Genomic DNA, 19,815 nt, shown 5'->3' with positions numbered 1-19,815 from the left:
CCCCCACCTTGGCCTGTTCTCCTCTATGACACCTCTCTGGTGGCCAACAGAGTGGTGGGCATGGGGTGGACAGGGCAGGCCTTCCAGAGCTTGCCCCACATAGAGCTTACATGCAAAATGTTCTGGTAAGCTTCAAAGGGAAAAAAGGTTAAGGCTCTAGTTTACGGTTTATCTTAAAGAGTATATTCAAAGAAATTGAATTATTCCAAATAAGACCTTACCAGAAATATGGAGTTGAATGATTAGAGAGAGTAAAACTAGAAGAAGAAGAGGAGGAGGAGGAGGAGGATTTTATGTGACAGTTTAGCTAGCCTGAGGTGTTCATTGTTCAGTCAAGGACAAGTCTAGATGTTGCTGTCAAGATGTTTTTGACTAAATTAACGCTTCAGTCAGGAGACTGAGTGACTGACTCAGGCAGGTTGACTTCTCTAATGTGAGTGGGCTCCATCTAACCAACTGGAGGCTTTAGCAGCAAAGACCAAAGCTTTCTAGAGTAGAACTTCTCAAGACAATAGAGAAATTCTTCCTGATTTACAAACCTGCCAAACTACCCTACTGATAACCTTCAATGGCATAAACCAAGTCCAGGTCTTTCATGCAGACAGACATAGCTATCTCTGTGTCTCTGGAGGACTTTGCATAATACAATTACTTTGCAGGAGTCACAAAAAGATGGATTAAATTGAAGGGGAGAATTATCTACACATTAGGACTCACTGGACAAGGTGAATAACCAGAGGAGCTTTGGGCTCTTTCTATCTCACCACTTCAACCCAAATATTTAAAAACAATGCCTCCTGGAGACTAATAGAATTTGTGTGTATGAAGAATTAAGAACATTTGTCATAAACTAGAGAGTGTAATGTTTCTTGGATGGATTTGTTTCGGGTAAGGTGAAAAGTCCAACACAAACTTTGACTTCAGAGTTTTGTGACACAAGAATATAGGATCAAGGATATCTGAAAAGTTAAATTCCTAAAATTCTCAGACTTGAAAAGGTTTCAAGCTCTTTTTATGTGGTATATCAGTTTCACACATCATTTCATATGTATGGGGTTTTTTTTATTAGATATTTAATATTGGTGTACAAAATTATCAGATAACAGGAATACAATTCCACACAATTCCCACCACCAGAGTTCTGTGCCCCCATTTCCTTCATTGGAAAATGCATCAGTTCTCCCAAGTGTCGTATGCTTTACATTGGTTTGTTCTAGCCCTCCCCCGCCAAGAGAATTGGATGAGTCCTGTTAATTTCGGGGCCTGCTTGGCCCCGCCCCAAGGAACCCCGGGAGAGGGTTCCTGAGTTCGAGAGTGACAGAGTTGGAGAGTTCCTGAGTTCGAGAGTTTCAAGGTTTCGAGAGTAAGAGAGAGTGCCATAGTTAGAGAGTTCCTGAGTTCCAGAGTAAGAGACGGTTCCTGAGTTCGAGAGTAAGAGAAAGAGTGCTTGCGCCGCCGCAAAGAGACAGCGGAGTTCTGTTTGGTGATTAGTTTGTCTTAGTTTGTGAATCGTTGTTCCTGAATAAAGAAATACAGCTTCCCTGCCCAGCCGTTGTCTCCGCGTCTCTGTTACTTGCTGTGAAGCTAAACTGGCCGGCAAGAGCATAAAAATTTTAACAACACCCAAGGTCACAGATACAGGTTGACTGATATTTCTATAGCTACCTATCTATATTTATATATAGTTGCCCTCATGTGGTTAATTTCAGACGTCAAACAAGACCACAGGATTCCAAATAAATATATGGTTAATTTCTTTTTTACTGAGTGTGTCTGTGAGGATACTCCCAGAAGAGATAAGTATTTGAATCAATGAACTCAGTGCCCTCTTTAATGTAAGCAGTCATCATCCTATTCATTCAGGGCCTTAAGAGGACCTAATGGCAGAGGAGAGGAAAGTTTTTCCTCTCTGCCTTATTGCCTAAGAAGGCATCATTGTCCTGCCCTCAAACTCTGATTTGACACTTATACCATTGGCTCCTCATGACCTCAGGCCTTCAGACTCTGATTTTATTGACTCTCCAATTTGCAGAGGAAAGACTTTGAGACTTCTCAGCTTACAGACTGCATGAACCAAGTACTTAAAATATCTATTTAGAGGGGGCCAGGCAGAAGCACACCAGGTTAAGCACACATAGTGCGAAGTGAAAGGTCCTGCGTAAGAGTCCCGATTCAAGCCCCCAGGTCCCCCACCTGCAGTGGGCATCACTTTCCTAGCAGTGAAGCAGGTCTGTACCTGTCTTCCCCTCCTCTCTCAATTTCTCTCTGTCGTATCCAACAGAAACAACAATAATAGGAGCAGCAACAACGACAGCAACAACAAAAACAATGGAAAAGGGATGTCTTCCAGGAACAGTGGATTGATGCAATGCTCAGGCATTGCACTGAGCCCCAGTGATAACCCTGGAGGCAAAAATAAATAAATAAATCGCTAAGATTTTGTGTGAATGCATATATGCACACACACACACACACACACATATATATATATGTACATGCCTTGTGCATGTACATGAGCCTATGTAGAATCATGCTGTACGACAGACACAGGATAAAAGGTATCTAAGAGTAATAAATGAGGGAAACTTTACAAAGAGATTTAAAATCTTACAGCTAAGTTCATAGACTACATACTTGGGTATATAGATGTCCATATCCCTATAACTTCACTTATAACATCAGTCTTTTGAGGGCTGGAACATTTAGGCTTCATAAAAACAAAATCTCCTTTGGGTATATTGCTACGCGATCTATTTTTACCACGCAGCTCTGCTCTGTACACAGTCCTTTAGTCCTTTGACTTCTAGATGTCTACGGAGTCCATAATACCCCTTTGCAAATATCTGCTGGATGTCTACAACTGAGCTGTCTAAAACACATACTGTCATTTGTTCAATCTCTTCCATACCTCTGAACATTTAAATTTCTCCCAAATCTCCCCCAAGAATGAGAAACAGAATAGCAATGATCCTTGCACAGACATGTGATATACATCTAATCAAGTCCTAAATGTGGCGCATCTTGGCGAAAAGATATGCACATTTTAATGTGTTTGAAAATGCACCGCCAAATTGCCCTCTGAGAATGTTTTCCTTATTTACATATCCACTGCTGGCATAGCAGTGTCCATTTCTCTGTACTCCGCCCAACATTCCTGCTATTATTCCTTTCAGGCACTGGCAATTGGAGATGATAACAGTATTCCACTGTTGTCCTTTTTATTTGTTGGGCTACTAGTATAGGCTACCATTTTTCAAATCTACTTGTCATTCATATTTCTTTATTGATGACTTGATAGTTCATGCCTTTGAACTTAATTATCTTAGTCATACAGCCTTAGTATTTACTGCAATGGTTTACCTTATTGATTGAGAAGATATTGAAGATGGTAGCCATTTCCCTTCACTTCTAAAAATGTTCTTTATTGACACATTCTTACAGCTTTTCAGAAAAAAAATTTTAATGTAATTCTATTTATGAATATTCCTGCTAAAGTTACTTGAAAGTATCTCTTACCATATTCTAATGTAAATATTAAAATGTATGTTTTTAGCTTTCTTTAATTTTTTTAAAGATTTCATTTATTTATGAGAGAGATAGGAGGAGAGAGAAAGAACCAGACATCACTCTGGCACATGTGCTGCTGGGGATCGAACTCGAGACCTCATGCTTGAGAGTCCAAAGCCTTATCACTGCACCACCTCCTGGACCACTATTTTTAGCTTTCTTGCACATTTTTTTTCAACACTTCCACACTCTAAATGCACTTACATTTTATCTTGCAGTATAGTTCTTGTAGGAAATCATCTTAATATTAAACAACCATATTCTGCTAAGTATGCTTTTTGAATATTTCAAATGTTGTTTAATACTAGTTCACATATGATACACTGTAGCATGCGATACATTCAAATGTGTGAATAATATATATGAATTAATATTTATTAATAATCTATTCCATATAATTCTTCTTCTTGAATAGTTAATGCTAGTTTATGACACATTAAAAACAAACTACTTAACAACAAAAGAGTTTATTATTATTTTCCTGGATCTTTTCCTCCATTAATTCTATTTTAATGTTTTATTATCTTTATTTATTTGATAGAGATAGCTAGAAATTAAGAGGGGAGGGGAAGATACAGAGGGAAAGAAAGACACCTACAAAACTGCTTTATCACTTGCAAAGCTTTCCCCCGCCTGGCAGGCGGGGACCAGGGGCTTGAACACAGGTCCTTCAGCGTTTTAATACATGCGCTCAACCAGGTGCATCACTACTCAGCCCCCAATGATTCTTCATATCAATTTAAGAAATATTTTTGATATTTGAAAAACAAATCCGAGGACAAATTTAGTTTGGACTGTCGTTAACATTTTAAACAAAATGAGAGAAAGAACTGATATACATTAAAATGTCATTTTCCAAATTTTTTTATTATCTTTATTTATTATTGGATAGAGACAGCCATACATTGAGAGAGAAGGGGGTGATAGGGAGAGAGACAGAGAGAAGCCTGCAGCCCTGCTTCACCACTTCCAGCTTTTCCCCTGCAGGTGGGGACCAGGGGCTTGAACCTGGGCCTTTGTGTACTGTAACGTGTGCTCACCACCCAGCCCCACATTTATATTTCTTATCCCTCCTAAACAAAAGTTTCCTTTTCTTTAATTAAAGTATTTTTATGCCACTCAGAAAGTTCTATTCACTATTATATGCCTTATGATCATACCCATTTATTTGTACTGGAATATTATAACAAGTGGAATACATGTTTGTTTTATTGCAATTGTTTGCTTCTACATATAGGAAAGCTGAATTTTGCAGTTAATTTTAATTAATTGGTTATATTTTATAGTATCAGGGATCAAACTCAGGACATGCATCTCACTACCGTCACCTCTTTAGCAATTATTACTTTCAGTTGTTAGGAGAAAGACACCGATTACCACTCCCCCAGCCATGAAGGTCCAGCTCATTTTGTCTTTGGAGCTTTCACGTGGATTAAACCGGACAGACAGGAAAGCAAACTAGATGGGAGTCAGGCGGTAGGACAACGGGTTAAGTACACTGTGGCAAGAAGCGCAAGGACCTACATAAGGATCCCGGTTGGAGCCCCCCGGCTCCCCACCTTCAGGGGAGTCACTTCACAAGCGGTGAAGCAGGTCTACAGGTGTCTCTTTCTCTCCCCCTCTCTGTCTTCCCCTCCTCTCTCCATTTCTATCTGTCCTATCTAACAATGACAACATTAATAAAAACAACAATAATAACCATAACAATGATAAAACACAACAAGGGCAACAAAAGGGAAAATAAATAAATATTTTAAAAAATAAATAAATAAAACGAAAAGCAAATGAGAATTCTGCCTGCTGAACTGCCTTCCTCATCCCTAAAGTTTAACTTTTTTTTTTTACACAATTTCTTTGTAACTGACCATTTTCTTAGTATAACCTACTATATTTTTAGGAGGAAAACAGTAAGATTTGCAAATCATAAGATTTGCAGTTTTCTCTTCTTTGCCCAATCACAATACCTTCCTATTCTTCTTGATTTGAATGATCTAGAATGTTCAAAAGCGGGGAAAGAATGCAATCATGTTAGCAAGCATACATATCTGTTTAGTAAGAAAACCTGTAATGTCTAACCATTAAACACATTTGCCTATTTTTTTGAAGTGGTTTGTAGTAGTCACGTTAATGAAGACTTATTATCTTAGTTAACAAATGTTTTCAGTTTTACTGGCCTCCTATGGAAGTAAGGAACTTCACTGAAGATCAAGGAAGCCAGCATGAGTTCCAAGTCCAGCACAATGTCACTAGAACTAGAGCTGGCAGACTTTCTAAACAAAATGGATTAGCCTATATTTCAAAAACAACTGTGTCGGGATGTATAATCATTCTACGTTTGATTTGGATCTGACACTACTGATGACATCTGTTAGCTCATAATCTTTCCCTTGCCAGTAACAATATGCCCCTATAGTCACCAAAAATGCACTATGGCAGTCATACTTAAAGGCAAACATGTAAACAAAAGTGCACATAGTGAGCTGTTTGTGCCCGGTCTGTTGTACCCTCCTTTTTTTTTTTTTTTTGTCTTATAATCAGCACAATCCGAGTGCAGTTTAAGATTTCAGTGTGTAGGATGAATAGCAATTAAGGTGACTGGGTTTTGAAAGATGTCTTTAACATAGACTTGAGCATATCTACTGAGCCATCTAGTGGCTGCCTAGCACATCTTAAAACAACAACAACAACAACAAAATACACAACCACCCCACAGTGATCCTGGGTCCAGACTCCCAGAGGGATAAAGAATAGGGAAGCTATCAAGGGAGGAGATTGGATACTGAGTTCTAGGGGTGGGAACTGTGTGGAAATGTACCCTTCTTCTCCTATAGTTTTGTCAATATTTGTATTTTTTAAATAAAAATTAAAGGTTTCAATTTTCGAATAAGATTGAGAGGCACACCATTTGAAAAGCTCCTCTACACCGCACAACAGAGACACACCAAAACAATAGTACAAGGTTATTTGTTCAGTTGGGTCAGAGTTACTTTTAATCTCCCTGAAGATTTTATTAATGACTAGAAGAATAGCCAGGTTCATCCTTAAGTATATCAAACTTGAGAATATGTTTCCATTATCTGTGTAGAAACAGTTGCTCACTACAGAAAGAAAGGTCAGCTACCTCTGTGATAGAGAAGGATTTAGCAAAAGGTAAGAAGCTTGCATTTATATATACAGGAACAGACCATAAGTACTGAAAGGAAAGAGTTTTAGTTAGAGGAGGTCAGGCAGTAAACGCAAATACTGGCATAAAGATCTTGGTTCAAGCCCCCGCTCTCCACCTGCAGGGGAGTCACTTCACAGGTGGTGAAGCAGGTCTGCAGGTGTCTCTCTTTCTCTCCCCTTCTCTGTCTTCCCCTCCTCTCTCCATTTCTCTCTGTCCTATCCAACAACAATGACAACAATAATAATAACCACAACAATGATAAAAAAAAAAAAAGGGGCAACAAAAGGGAAAAAATGGCCTCCAGAAGCAGTAGATTCCTGGTGCAGGCACCGAGCCCCAGTGATAACCCTGGAGGCAAAATAAATTAATAAATACATAAATAAATTTTTAAAAAATAATTTTAGAAAAAAGGAGCCCATTAAATAAAGGCAAAATTCATGATTCTTAAAGTAATCCACTAAATTTTGACAGTGATAGAATTACAAAAAGTATCTTCCATCTTTTCCTTAAATTTCTGCTTCTGGAACACCAAAAAAAAGGGGGGAGGGACAAAAATAAACAAGCAAATTTAAAAAAAGAAGGAGTTAGTTTGAATCATAGCTAAGAATGCCTGAGAACAAAGATGAAGCAAATTGATAGCTTTCTAATGTTAATAGGGTTTGTCACCTCCTAGAGTGTGTAAATTGAAGACATCTGGCTGGTCTAAAATAAATTCCAAAAATCCCAGACTAATTGCTTCATATACACAATGCAAAACCTCAGAATTCCATGCAAAAATAAACCTTCATTTAGAAAATAAACTTCATACAATTATGATAAAAGAGGACCTGTCAATGAGCCAGTGCTTAATACAGAAGGATTATTTTGAAATAAACTTCTTCAGAGCTCATTAGAATTGGAAAGAACTGTGAAAAAAAAAAAAAAAAAGACCCAGTTACCAGGTTTCTTAGGTATGTGATGGCATTTGAAAGAGTCTAGCTGAAATGAATACAGGTTTAGATCTTAAGTCTTTGTTGACCTTTTGTCAATTACATTCATCTATAATACATAAAGAGAAAAGAATATTTTTTTTCTTATCTGATCTCTGAAAAATAAATAGAAACCTAGCAAAATCATTCCTTCATTCCCAGTAGAAAGGCCTGGCCAATCGCAGCACTGTATCTCCCATCTCTGAAGAACAGTTCTTTTGTCTGTTCATTCTGAAAGGTAATTAATGCTGCTTGCAAACGGGAAGGAAAAGGTTATTTTAAACTTTCTAGGGAGTCGGGCGGTAGTGCAAAAGCGGTAGTGCAAAGGGTTAAACGCACCTGGCACAAAGTGTTAAGGACTGGCATAAGGATCCCAGTTCCAGCCTTCTGCTCCCCACCTGCAGGGAAGTCACTTCACAAGCAGTGAAGCAGATCTGCAGGTGTCTGTCTTTCTCTCCCCCTCTTTGTCTCCCCTCTCAATTTCTCTCTGTCCTATCCAAATAAATAAATAAATAGTAAAAATTAAAATCATCAGAAAAAAATGACCACAGGAGCAAGGGATTCGTGGTGCAAGCACCAAGCACCAAGCCCCAGCAAGTTTCAGGATGGCTCTTTATCCTGGTCTTACTTACTAGTTGAGAGTTTTCTGTCTGGACTCCTAGAATTCAACAGACACACAGTCTCCCTTAGTATATCCAGTTACTGAAATTATGTTCCTGGATCAGGTTGTTTTAGAAACAGATTTGTTTTTCACTCTTACTTCTTCCCAAAATACAGAGACCATGGGAGATTTAAGTGGTAATTTTTTTTTTCATTTTCTTAAATGTAGTACTAGAAATTATCTGAAGAAACAAATACAAACAATAGTGTTTTTCTCTGAGGAGGTCTAGAGTTGGGACAGTTGGGTATAAATGATTGAAATATTTTTTCTATAATCTGAATGGCTTGCATTTTCAAATGCATAGACCTTTTCAGTAACACAACACATGAACGCTAAAGTGTGTCACTTTAAATAAGTGGATTCTCCAGTTTATAAGGAGTCTATACTATTATGCTCAGTTTCTATGAAAAATTGGAAAAAGATAAAGGCAACTATTTAGACCACAAAGTCAAGTACAAACTTTTAAATGGTTCTGATATTACCATATTTATTTTTTTAATATTTCATTTTGTTTTATGGACCCAGCACACTTCCATGGTGTGACTCTGTTATCTAATATTTCACTGTGTTTTAATGAGAAAGCTACAAAGAGAAAGACACAGAGAAACACCAAAGCACTGCTCAGCTCTGGCTTATGGTGGTACTGGGGAATTGAACCTGAGAACTTGGAGCTCAGGTATGAAAGACTTTTTCATAACCACCGTGCTGTCTCCTCAGGCCCTTACTGCATTCTATTTAGAAAATATTCCTGAGTTCTTTTTCTTTTCTTTTTAAATATTTATTTATTCCCTTTTGTTGCCCTTGTTGCTTTATTGTTGTAGTTATTATTGTTGTCATTGTTGTTGGATAGGACAGAGAGAAATGGAGAGAGGAGAGGAAGACAGAGGGGGAGAGAAAGAGAGACACCTGCAGACCTGCTTCGCCACTTGTGAAGCGACTCCCCTGCAGGTGGGGAGCCGGGGGCTCGAACCGGGTTCCTTACACTGGTCCTTGCACTTTGTGTTGCCTGTGCTTAACCTGCTGCACTACAGCCCGACCTCCTAGTTCTTCTTCTTTCATTTCTTTTTTTTAACAGGTTTTATAAAAAAAAAGTATTTATTTATTTACTTACTTTTGATAGAGTCAGGGAGAAATATATATAGAGAGAGAGAGAAAGAGAGAGAGACTGAGACATCTGCAGCACTGCTTCACTCCTTGAGAAGCTTCCCCCCTGCAGATGGGGACCAGAGGCTTGAACCTGAGTTCTTGTGTATTATAATGTGAAAATATGTGAGGTCAACCACGTGCACTACCAATCAACCCCCAACCTGAGTTCTTACAGAAATAAATTCCACGTCTGGTTAGGGGACAAAAGGAAAAAAGAAATCACTCTTTTAATCTTTAAAAGGAAAACTTTAAGAAGACTCCGAAGCAATGAGCTCTTATATAGTGTTACATGATAACATAAATTCTCATCCTATTCATCTTTAAAATAAAATAAACGTTTTTTTTTATTATTTACCAGAGCACTGATTATCACTGGCTTATGATGGTGTGAGGGACTGACCTGGGACAATGTAGCTTCAGGTATGAAAGTGTCTTTGCATAGCCATTATGCTAGCTTCCCCCCAATAAATATTTTTCATATATATATATATATACATATATATATATATTTGTGAAATTGTACATACTGGATTTGCAAGAGTCATACTAAAGTGTTAAATGCTGTTACCATTGACATGAATAGTCTTGAGATAGGTTATAGGGTTGAGAAAAGTGCCAAAGAATTAAGGAATTACTTGGATTCCCCTTACTGTTTGACTTTTATAGTGAGAATAGTATCCACATGATCTTAGTGAAATAAAAAATATAATAATAATAACAATACGGGGTCCAAGCGGTAGTGTAGCAGGTTAAGTGCACATGGCTCAAAGCCCAAGGACTGGTGTAAAGGAACTTGGTTCCAGGCCTGGCTCCCCCACAGCAGGAGAGCTGCTTCACAAGCAGTGAAGCAGGCCTTCTGGTGTCTTTTTCTCCCTCTCTCTGTCTTCCCCTCCTCTCTCAATATTACTATTTAAAATTCGCACTGACATGTTCCTTGACATTTGAGGGGTTTTGTTGTTGTCATCCTTTTTTCAAGGAGGGGGATATCTTTTTTTTTGGTTTTATTTTATTTTATTTTATTTAAGAAAGGATAAATTAACAAAACCATAGGGTAGGAGGGGTACAACTCCACACAGTTCCCACCACCCAATCTCCATATCCCATCCCCTCCCCTGATAGCTTTCTCATTCTCTATCCCTCTGGAAGCATGGACCCAGGGTCATTGTGGGTTGCAGAAGGTAGAAGGTCTGGCTTCTGTAATTGCTTCCCTGCTGAACATGGGAGTTGACTGGTCGGTCCATACTCCCAGTCTGCCTCTCTCTTTCCCTAGTAGGGTGGGTCTCTGGGGAAGCTGAGCTCCAGGACACATTGGTGGGGTCTTCAATCCAGGGAAGCCTGGCCGGCATCCTGATGACATCTGGAACCTGGTGACTGAAAAGAGAGTTAACATACAAAGCCAAACAAATTGTTGAGCAATCATGGACCCAAAGCTTGGAATAGTGGAGAGGAAGTGTTAGGGGGGTACTCACTGCAAACTCTAGTGTGCTTCTGCTTTCAGGTATATATTTTGCAGTAGTTTATGGATACGTGTGAACATATGCTCTCTCTCACAGAAACTGGTGTATATCTAGGTTTGGGGATTTTACCCTGATAGCACAAATACAGCCAGCCACATAAGTGTTTAGAAAATATTTACAGAATGAATAAGTGACTCTTCAGTATCTATTTAACCTGGGAGGAACAGATAGAGTCTAAAATGAGTACCAAACACCGACAGTAAATTCTTCCTCTTACTTGCCAAACAGCTTAACAAGAGTTGTTCAGAATGATCGTGACATTTTTTAGCTTAATTTTTTTTTAGATTTTGATCTTTATTTATGTATTATTGCACAGAGACAGAGAGAAATTGAGAAGAGGAAATAGAGAAGACAAGAGACAGAGAGATACACCTGCAACACTGCTTCACCACTTATGAAGCTTCCCCCTGCAGGTGGGGACCAGGAGCTTGAACCCAGATCCTTAAGCACTGTAGTCTGTATACTTAACCAGGTGAGCCACCACCTGGCCCCAATCATGGCACTTCTGTGTTAAAATTACAACTAGAAATCTAGGATAGTAACTGAGGGATATCTTCTTCAGCAGAAAAAGGGAAGAAATCACAAAACGTGTAGAACTCAGACGAGTTCCATTAGTCTCTGGATGCATTAGTAGCGGTAGAATGGAAGCCTTAATCCACTGACAGTTCTTTACTCTGAAGAGAAAAATCTGCATTCGGATAGACACCTGCCCTCCATGCAGTAAAACAGGGAACAAGATGTGGAAAGTTTTTGTATCACTCAGAAAGACTTGATTTTGCTCCCGATTTAATTCAAACGTTCTCTGGTGTGAGCCGTCAGAGACTCATTAGAGGAATATCTACATATCAGGAAAAGATATTAAGGAAAGAGAAGAGTCAAATGTTTAGAAATACCTTTGATTCATTTAGAGCTTGAATAGCTTAAGCACTTATTAATCACATAGCATAGAGTTTTATGGGGAATATATATATAGTCTGCAATCTCCCTTCTCTCTAAATCATGTACACTCCTTATTTCCAGGGTCACCCAGATTCTCTCACAGTGAGCTTCCTTTCACTAAAAGTTGATAGGGCACAGTTTGGCAAGTTCTGTTGGTTCCAGTGGCAGAGTTAAAATTCCCCTGTAGTGAATGCAGTCAATTATGTTCCTGAGAAGGAAAGCATAGCTGATCTATTGAAGGTCCAAGTAGCCAATCTCTTGAGTTATTCTACAAGGCCATTTCACTCTTAAATACATCTACCATCAAGTACCCTATCTCATTTCTTTTGTTCCTTTTATATATCAAGTTGTGACAAATGCCAGTGGAAATTTTCCAGGAAAAATAAGTTTATCTTCACAAAACCCTTTGGTACCCCAATGGCAATTCATTACTTTTCAATTAAATTTACTTCAAGTTGGCAGTTGCCCTAGTTTAATTTTCTGCTCCTTGTTTACTGAACAGGGAAACACATAATATAAAACATAATAAAAGTCAGAGTGAGTTAATTAAATGTGGAAGCAGGCAACTAAGTCTACCTTTTGAACAGTTTTCTCCTTGAAAAATATCATTTTTAGCTAAAATTTATTTTGACATTTGCAATACATTATTCATTCAGGTCACATTTTATTTTCTGCAGCCCTGGGAAGAGAGCTGACATTTCTTCACACTATTTTGTCAGAGGATAAAGGGGGTGACAGGTAGCGTTGGGGAACCTGAACATCTGAAATTAACTTGAGGTTCTTCTAGGGTTAGAAAGGACAGTTTTGTCATCTCCTTTCAGCAGGGTTGTGATGGGTAATGACAAGGACACATTGCTCTTGTAATTAGACTGCTCAATTTCAAGACGTCATTAGAAACTCTTTGATGTCAGCCCTGTGACTAAAGTGATTTTTGCATGTGGGACATTAGTGATTTAAAAACAAGAACCAAATACAAGCATATAAGAGATTTCTTTGAGTGAAGAATTCAGAAATTTATATAAATTTGGTTCCATTCTTTGGTTCACATCTGCCATGTGGATATAAAAATACATTTCAATATATAAACCTCAAAGGGCTTAGAGACTTATGACGAAAAAGTTGAAGAAACTTCTGGTCATCTTATGGGGTTTAACCACATATCTTCAATTAAAGTATATGTTATTTTTCAGGCCCAAGGTTGAGTTTTAAATGTGTTAGGGCTACTTGGTATGATATTATTTCTAAGGATTACCTTGGGAAATCTCTATGAAATTCTGTTTTATAATATAGAACGGTCCTATTCAAAGACCAAGAAAAAGAAAGTATTTTGCCTTTTTCTTATGTTAAATTTTAGTTTCTAGAGTTTTAGAAACAACTTCTCCAAGTTGTATACATTCCACACAAGATGTAAATCTCTACTGGTCATTTTGAATCAACTTGTTAGCTGCTTTTAAATCCTGAGATAGAGAGATAACATAATGGTTATATAAAAGACTTCCTTGCCTGAGGCACCAAAGGCCCTAGGTTCAGTCATAAGACCATTATGTCTGGATTTAGGACTTAGTTCTATATGACTAGTTTTAGTAATTAATACCAACACATTAGATGTACTAGGTATGGAAACAGTGAAGCAAAAGCAATTTGCTACATTTGTGCATAACAAAAAATATATATCAGAAGTCAAACAGAGAGAATTATGATTATTTACACTAATTTTTCCTAACCATAAAGGTAATTACAGTTTGCTTCTTAACCATAAGGAGTTTCCATTTATTATTTTGAAAATATTTCCTGAGTATATTAGAATGCTTTTGTTCCTATGATACTTTTACTAAAACCTTTTGGAACTATTATTAAATTCCACATTAGACATAGTGTTAAGACTTTTAAATCTTCAAAGTAATCTCATGTGACCGAAGTAAAAATGGCAAAATCAAGACCTCCAATAATTCTCTCCTCCACAATAGCAGTAAGAACACTTACCAAGTTGTCAAATCAACAAATTCAGACTGAGAAAGGAGAGAAAATTGGGAAGCCTTTATACAAGCAGGAAAAAGAGAGAATTTTTATATAGAAATCTGGCTATTCATATTCCCATCCTCTCTCAACAGCTTTTCAGTAGCCTTAAAAATATTTATGTACTTTTCCCAGATTTGGGAGCTACTCTCTGTCTTGATCCAGCTTTCTAGCCCCTGATACCATCTCCCCAGATAATACCTTTTACCCACCTGAATGTTAGCTGTCAGGTTCAGGCAAAAACTAGTAAAGTCACGGGCCCCTTGGAATATACCTAAAAACCTACTTAGCTTTTTACAAAATGGAGACCCCAAATTTCATATACCTTTAGGTCCCTAATTATTTAACAATTTTCTTGCCTGTAGGTCCCTAATTATTTAACAATTTGTTCTTTTGTATATCTCAATGCTTTCCCAGCCACCAAGCTGCAGATGCTACAATGGTGCCATCCTGACTCCCCCAGGCAGACCACCTCACCAAGGTACCCTGGAACTTCATCTTTCCAGAGCCCTGCCCCGCTAGGAGAAGATAGAAACAAGCTGGAGGTATGGATCCACCTGCCAATGCCCATGTTCAGTGGAGAAGCAGTCACAGAAGCTAGACCTTCCACCTTCTGCACCCCATAATAATCATGGGTCCATACTCCCAGAGAGATAAAGAATTGGAAAGCTTCCACTGGAGGGGATGGGATATGGAACTCTGGTGGTGGGAAATGTGTGGAATTTTACCCCTCTTATCCTATGGTTTTGTTGATATTTTCTATTTTATAAATAAACTAAATTAAAAAAAATCAAAAGACTATAGCAGTGATGACATTGATATCTTGCTAACCACTTGTGGAGACACTTCCATTTTCCTCCTGATGGTTTCTTGAACTGTTCAATCAGAGCTTTCCCAGTATGGTCAATATTCTTTTATAAAATTTTTTATTAACAGGTTTTTTTTACAAGACTGTAAGATAGCAATGTAAAGTTCCACCCCACATCTACCACCAAAGTTCTGTATCCCTACTCTCCCACATTCCAGAGATGACCACCAGAGTTCTAAGTCTTCGAGTTTGCTTGTTTCTGTTTTGTTTGGATTTTTTTTTTTTTTTTGGCAAGTTCGTGTAAATCAGATCTTTAGTTCCATCTGGGAGTTGTCTTTCATTACTTGCTTATTTTGCTAAGCATCCACACCTCCAGTTCCATCCATTTTGTTCCAAAGGACACAGGACCATCTTTTCTGATTGCGAAGTAGTACTCCATATAACCCAAGAATCTCAACCAGAAGATAAACGCTCCTATTTAGACTCTGTGATAAACCATATCCATATCTTTTTAAGTTTATTATTATTATTATTTATTTCCTTTTGTTGCCCTTGTTTTATTGTTGTACTTATTACTGTTGTTCATTGTTGGATAGGACAGAGCAATATGGAGAGAGGAGGGGAAGACGGGGAGGATAGACAGACACCTGAAGATCTGCTTCACCGCTTGTGAAGTGACTCCCCTGCAGATGGAGAATGGGTGTGTGGGGGGGGCTCAAACCTGGATTCTTAAGCCGGTCCTTGAGCTTCACACCATGTGTGTTTAACCTGCTGTGCTACTGCCGGACTCCCCCATCTCCATATCTTTTGGTCAGTTTTGGAGGATCTCCAGTTCTATCTGCAACCTTAATTCCTCCTTGTTCCTTGATATATATTTCCACAATTTCTAAGGGAGAACCTGGACTTATTTGAACCATTATTCTGTCTCCCATAGGATTAAAAGCAGATTTGAGTAATCACAAGAATACACCAGTGAACACGAAGATGGCTCAGTTAGACTCAATACATCTGAGGAAGAGAAAAAGAAAAAGAGAAAGAAAGGAAGAAAGAAAGAAAGGAAGGAAGGAAGGAAGGAAGGAAGGAAGAAAGAAAGAAAGAAAGAAAGAAAGAAAGAAAGAAAGAAAGAAAGAAAGAAAGATGGGAAGAGTCTGAAAGACATGTGGGGCATCTTTAAGCACACCAATGTGTACATAGTGGGAATTCAAACAAGAGGAGTGAAAAGAATTTTTATAGAAATAGTAATCGAAAACATCCAAAATGGACTGCACAAAGAATTCGTATCTCTTTATCCTTGGGTGCCAAGTTTACAAAACAACTGTAAAATGTAAGAACTGATTAGATAAATGAACAGAAGGTGTCGACAAAGTCATCTGATAATTAAAAACTGGCATCTAGCCTTGCTAGTTCAGTCAAGTCAGTATCTCAGGAGACTGAAAAACTAGCATCTTAAAGAGGAAATATTTTGGACGTGTTTTCTTTTAAACTTTTTTTAAGGTTTTGTTGTTTTTGTTGTTCTTATCTTTATTTATTTATTAGATAGTGACAGCCAGAAATTCAGAGGGAAGAGAGGGTGGTAGAGAGGGAGGGAGACAGAGAGACACCTGCAGCCCTGCTTCACCACTCCCAAAGCTTTCCTCCTGCAGGTGGGGACCAGGTGCTCAAACCCGGGTCCTTGCACACTGTAACATGTGCACTCAACCAGGTGCACCACCACTCGGCCCCGAAATGTTTTCTTTATGGAAGGAAATTTTGCCTCTTCCACTCTTCCATATGCAGCATCCTCTCACATCCCCAAATTTGTGCAGGTCCATAATCTTCTCGACTTATTCCATATTCGATTTTTTAAAAGACATTTACTTAGTCATGAGAAAGATAGGAAGAGAGGATGTCAGGCAGTGGAGTACCAAGTTAAAAGTGCACATAGTGTGAAGTGCAAGGACCCATTCAAGGATCCTGGTTCCAGTCCCTGCCTCCCCACCTAAAGGGGATTTCACTGCACAGGCTTTTGGTATGCTTCTAAATCCTGCTTATAAGACCTTCTGTTTTGATCATCACATTAGGTTCGCTTGTATTACTTACAATGTATTCTATTTACATAACCACTGTTAACTAAATACCCCCCTTCCTCCAGGACATTGGTTTAATCCTCACTGGTTCCCGCTTTTCCCTTCTCCCCGCCCCCTATCCTAAGTACATCCTCTTCTGACCTGACTCTTCCACCTCAGGAGAGATGCAGGACAGAATTGTGTTATGATTAGAAGAGATTAGATTGTTGAACCACGTTTCCTCTCATCAATAAAGAGATACTGCTTCCCAGCTCAGCCATGAGTCCCTGGTTGTCTCTCTCTCTCAGCCGGGAAGCTAACACTACAACAGGCAGTGAAGCAGGTCTGCAGGTGTCTATCTTTCTCTCTCCCTCCTTATCTTTCCCCCACTCTCAGTTTCTCTCTGTCATATCCAATAAAGTGAAAGAAAAGAGAGAGAGAGAGAGATAAACTGTCCTCCATACCATAAAATACCATAGCACATTCCATGGAGTACTACATCCAAACGTAGGTCACACGTGCAGAAGTGCAGGCAGTTAGTTCAGTGAATTCTATCACTGAACACTCCTCGCCTCCTTCGGAAGTTAGACTTCTCTTTTGTTTGTCATCTAGGCCAGCAATTATAGTTTTCTTTTGTTGTTGTTGTTATTTTATTAGTGATTTAATATTTATTTACAAAATTACATGTCAATAGGAGTATAACTCCTCCACACTGTTCCCACCACCAGAGTCCCGAATCCCCAATCCCTCCATTGCAAACCACTGCAGTTCTCCTGAGGTTAACTATCAACTCTACAACTATCTGTCTACATTTGTACATAATCACGCCCCCCCTTTTCTTCCAGGTGCAGTCCTCTTCCCCTCCAAGTTACACATAACCCTGTTACTACATCCAAACATCTTTCCTTTTTTTTTTCCTTCTCTCTTTCCTGGTCCTAATGGAGCTGGAGTTCAGAGTTCTCTTACCTTCTTGCACCTATCGCTTCTTCCCAATTAGGAGTATGGATCAAAGTTGTTTTGGGAGTGCTGAAGGTAGGAGTTCTGGGTTCTGTAATTGCTTATCTGCTAGACATGGACATTGGCAGATCAACCCATACCCCCAGCTTGTTTCTATCTTTCCCTAGTTGGATAGGGCTCTGGAGAGGTGAGTTTCCAGGACACATTGGTGAGGTTGTCTGCCCAGAGAAGTCAGGATGAAATCCTGATAGCACCTGCAACTTGGTGTCTGGAAGGTGGCAGGACATAAAATAAGACAAAATGGTTAATGAACAGGAACCAAAAAGTAGGAACAGAGCAGATGAGATTTGGGATTTTAGGAACTAGCCAGCAAAAGTCCTTAGTGCAAGCTCTTTACCAAATGGCCACTGTGTAAGTTTTAAGTGAAACTTTATCTCACAGATGCTAAAATATGTATTCACTCATTTTTCCCTGAAAAAAAATTGTTAATCTGTCTATGGCCTGTGTTTTGAGAATTAAGATCAGGTGACAGGCATCTATTTTTTTTTTTTCAATTGCCACCAGGGTTACTGCTGGGTCTTGGCGCTGGTACTATGAATCCACTGCTAGTGGTGGCCCTTTTTTACTCCCTAATTTTTTATTTTTCTTTTTTAATTCTTATTTATTTATTTGCCTCCAGGGTTATTGCTGGGGTTCAGAACCTGTACTACTAATCCACTGCTCCTGGAGGCCATTTTTTTCCATTTTGTTGCTCTTGTTGTGGTCATTATTGGTTTTATATCTGTTGTTGGATAGGACAGAGAGAAATCAAGAGAGGAGAGAAAGACAGACACCTGCAGACCTGCTTCACCGCTTCTGAAGCTAACCCCCTGCAGGTTGGGATGGGGGCTTGAACAGGGATCCTTGCCCTGGTCCTTGAGATTTGTGCCATGTGCTTAACCCACTGTGCTACTGCCTGACCCCCTTTTCATTCTATTTTATTTGATATGACAGAAAGAAATTGAGAAGACAAGAGTAGCCAGAGGGAAAGAGAAAGATAAACAACTGCAGACCTGTTTCATGGCTTGTGAAGCGCCCCACCCATAGGTAGGGAGCAAGGGCTCAAACCCAGGTCCTTGAACATGGTAATAATATGTGTGTGCTTAATGAGGTGTGCCATCACCGGGTTCCTGTGAACATCAGAAATGGAGATTAGAGACAGAGATTCTGGGATCAGAAAAGCCTCAAGTGGCCTAGGAGGTGGTGAAGTGGGAGAAGTATTGAACTCTCAAGCATGACATACTGAGTTCGATTATTGGCATTGTATGTGCCAAGGTGTTGCTCTGAGTCTCAAATAAATAAATAAATCTTAAAAGAAAAGGACAAGCTGGGAGTCGGGCAGAAGTGCAGAGGGTTAGGCGCAGGTGTCACAAAGCTCAAGGACCTGTGTAAGGATCCCGATTCAATTCCAATTCCCTGGCTCCCCACCTGTGGCTGGGGGTGGGGTGGGGGTGGGGATCGCTTCGCAAGCGGTAAAGCAGGTCTGCAGGTGTTTATCTTTCGCTCCCCCATCTGTCTTCCTCTCCCCTCTCCATTTCTCTCTGTCCTAGCCAACAACAAATGACATCAATAATAACTACAACAATAAAACAACAATGGCAAAGAAAGGGAATGAATAAATATTTTTAAAAAATAAGAAAAGAAAAGGGCAAACTTTGAGAGGATCCAGGAAACTCACTCAGTGGGTTAACTACCTGGTTTCCACACTGGTGGCTTAGAGTTCAAGACCCAGCATCATATTAAGAGAAGAAAAACACTGAAAGATTGTTTCCAGTTGATGGTTGAGTAGTCCATGAATCTGACAATCTGAAGGTTGAAAGCATGCCCCTCAGGCAGGATTAGTATCTGAGACAGAGTTACTCTCCAGGGCACACTGTGGACTATGACTACACTTAACTTGAATCGTCAATAAAGCTTATATGGTTCACTATAACTTCATAAAGAGTTAGTATTATTTAGTAGTTGACCATCTTTCTGAGAATACGC

The sequence above is a fragment of the Erinaceus europaeus genome, chromosome 12 (assembly GCF_950295315.1).
Source record: "Erinaceus europaeus chromosome 12, mEriEur2.1, whole genome shotgun sequence".
Lineage (NCBI taxonomy): Eukaryota > Metazoa > Chordata > Mammalia > Eulipotyphla > Erinaceidae > Erinaceus > Erinaceus europaeus.
The sequence above is the reverse complement of the archived record's forward strand: the minus strand, read 5'-3'. Positions refer to the sequence as shown.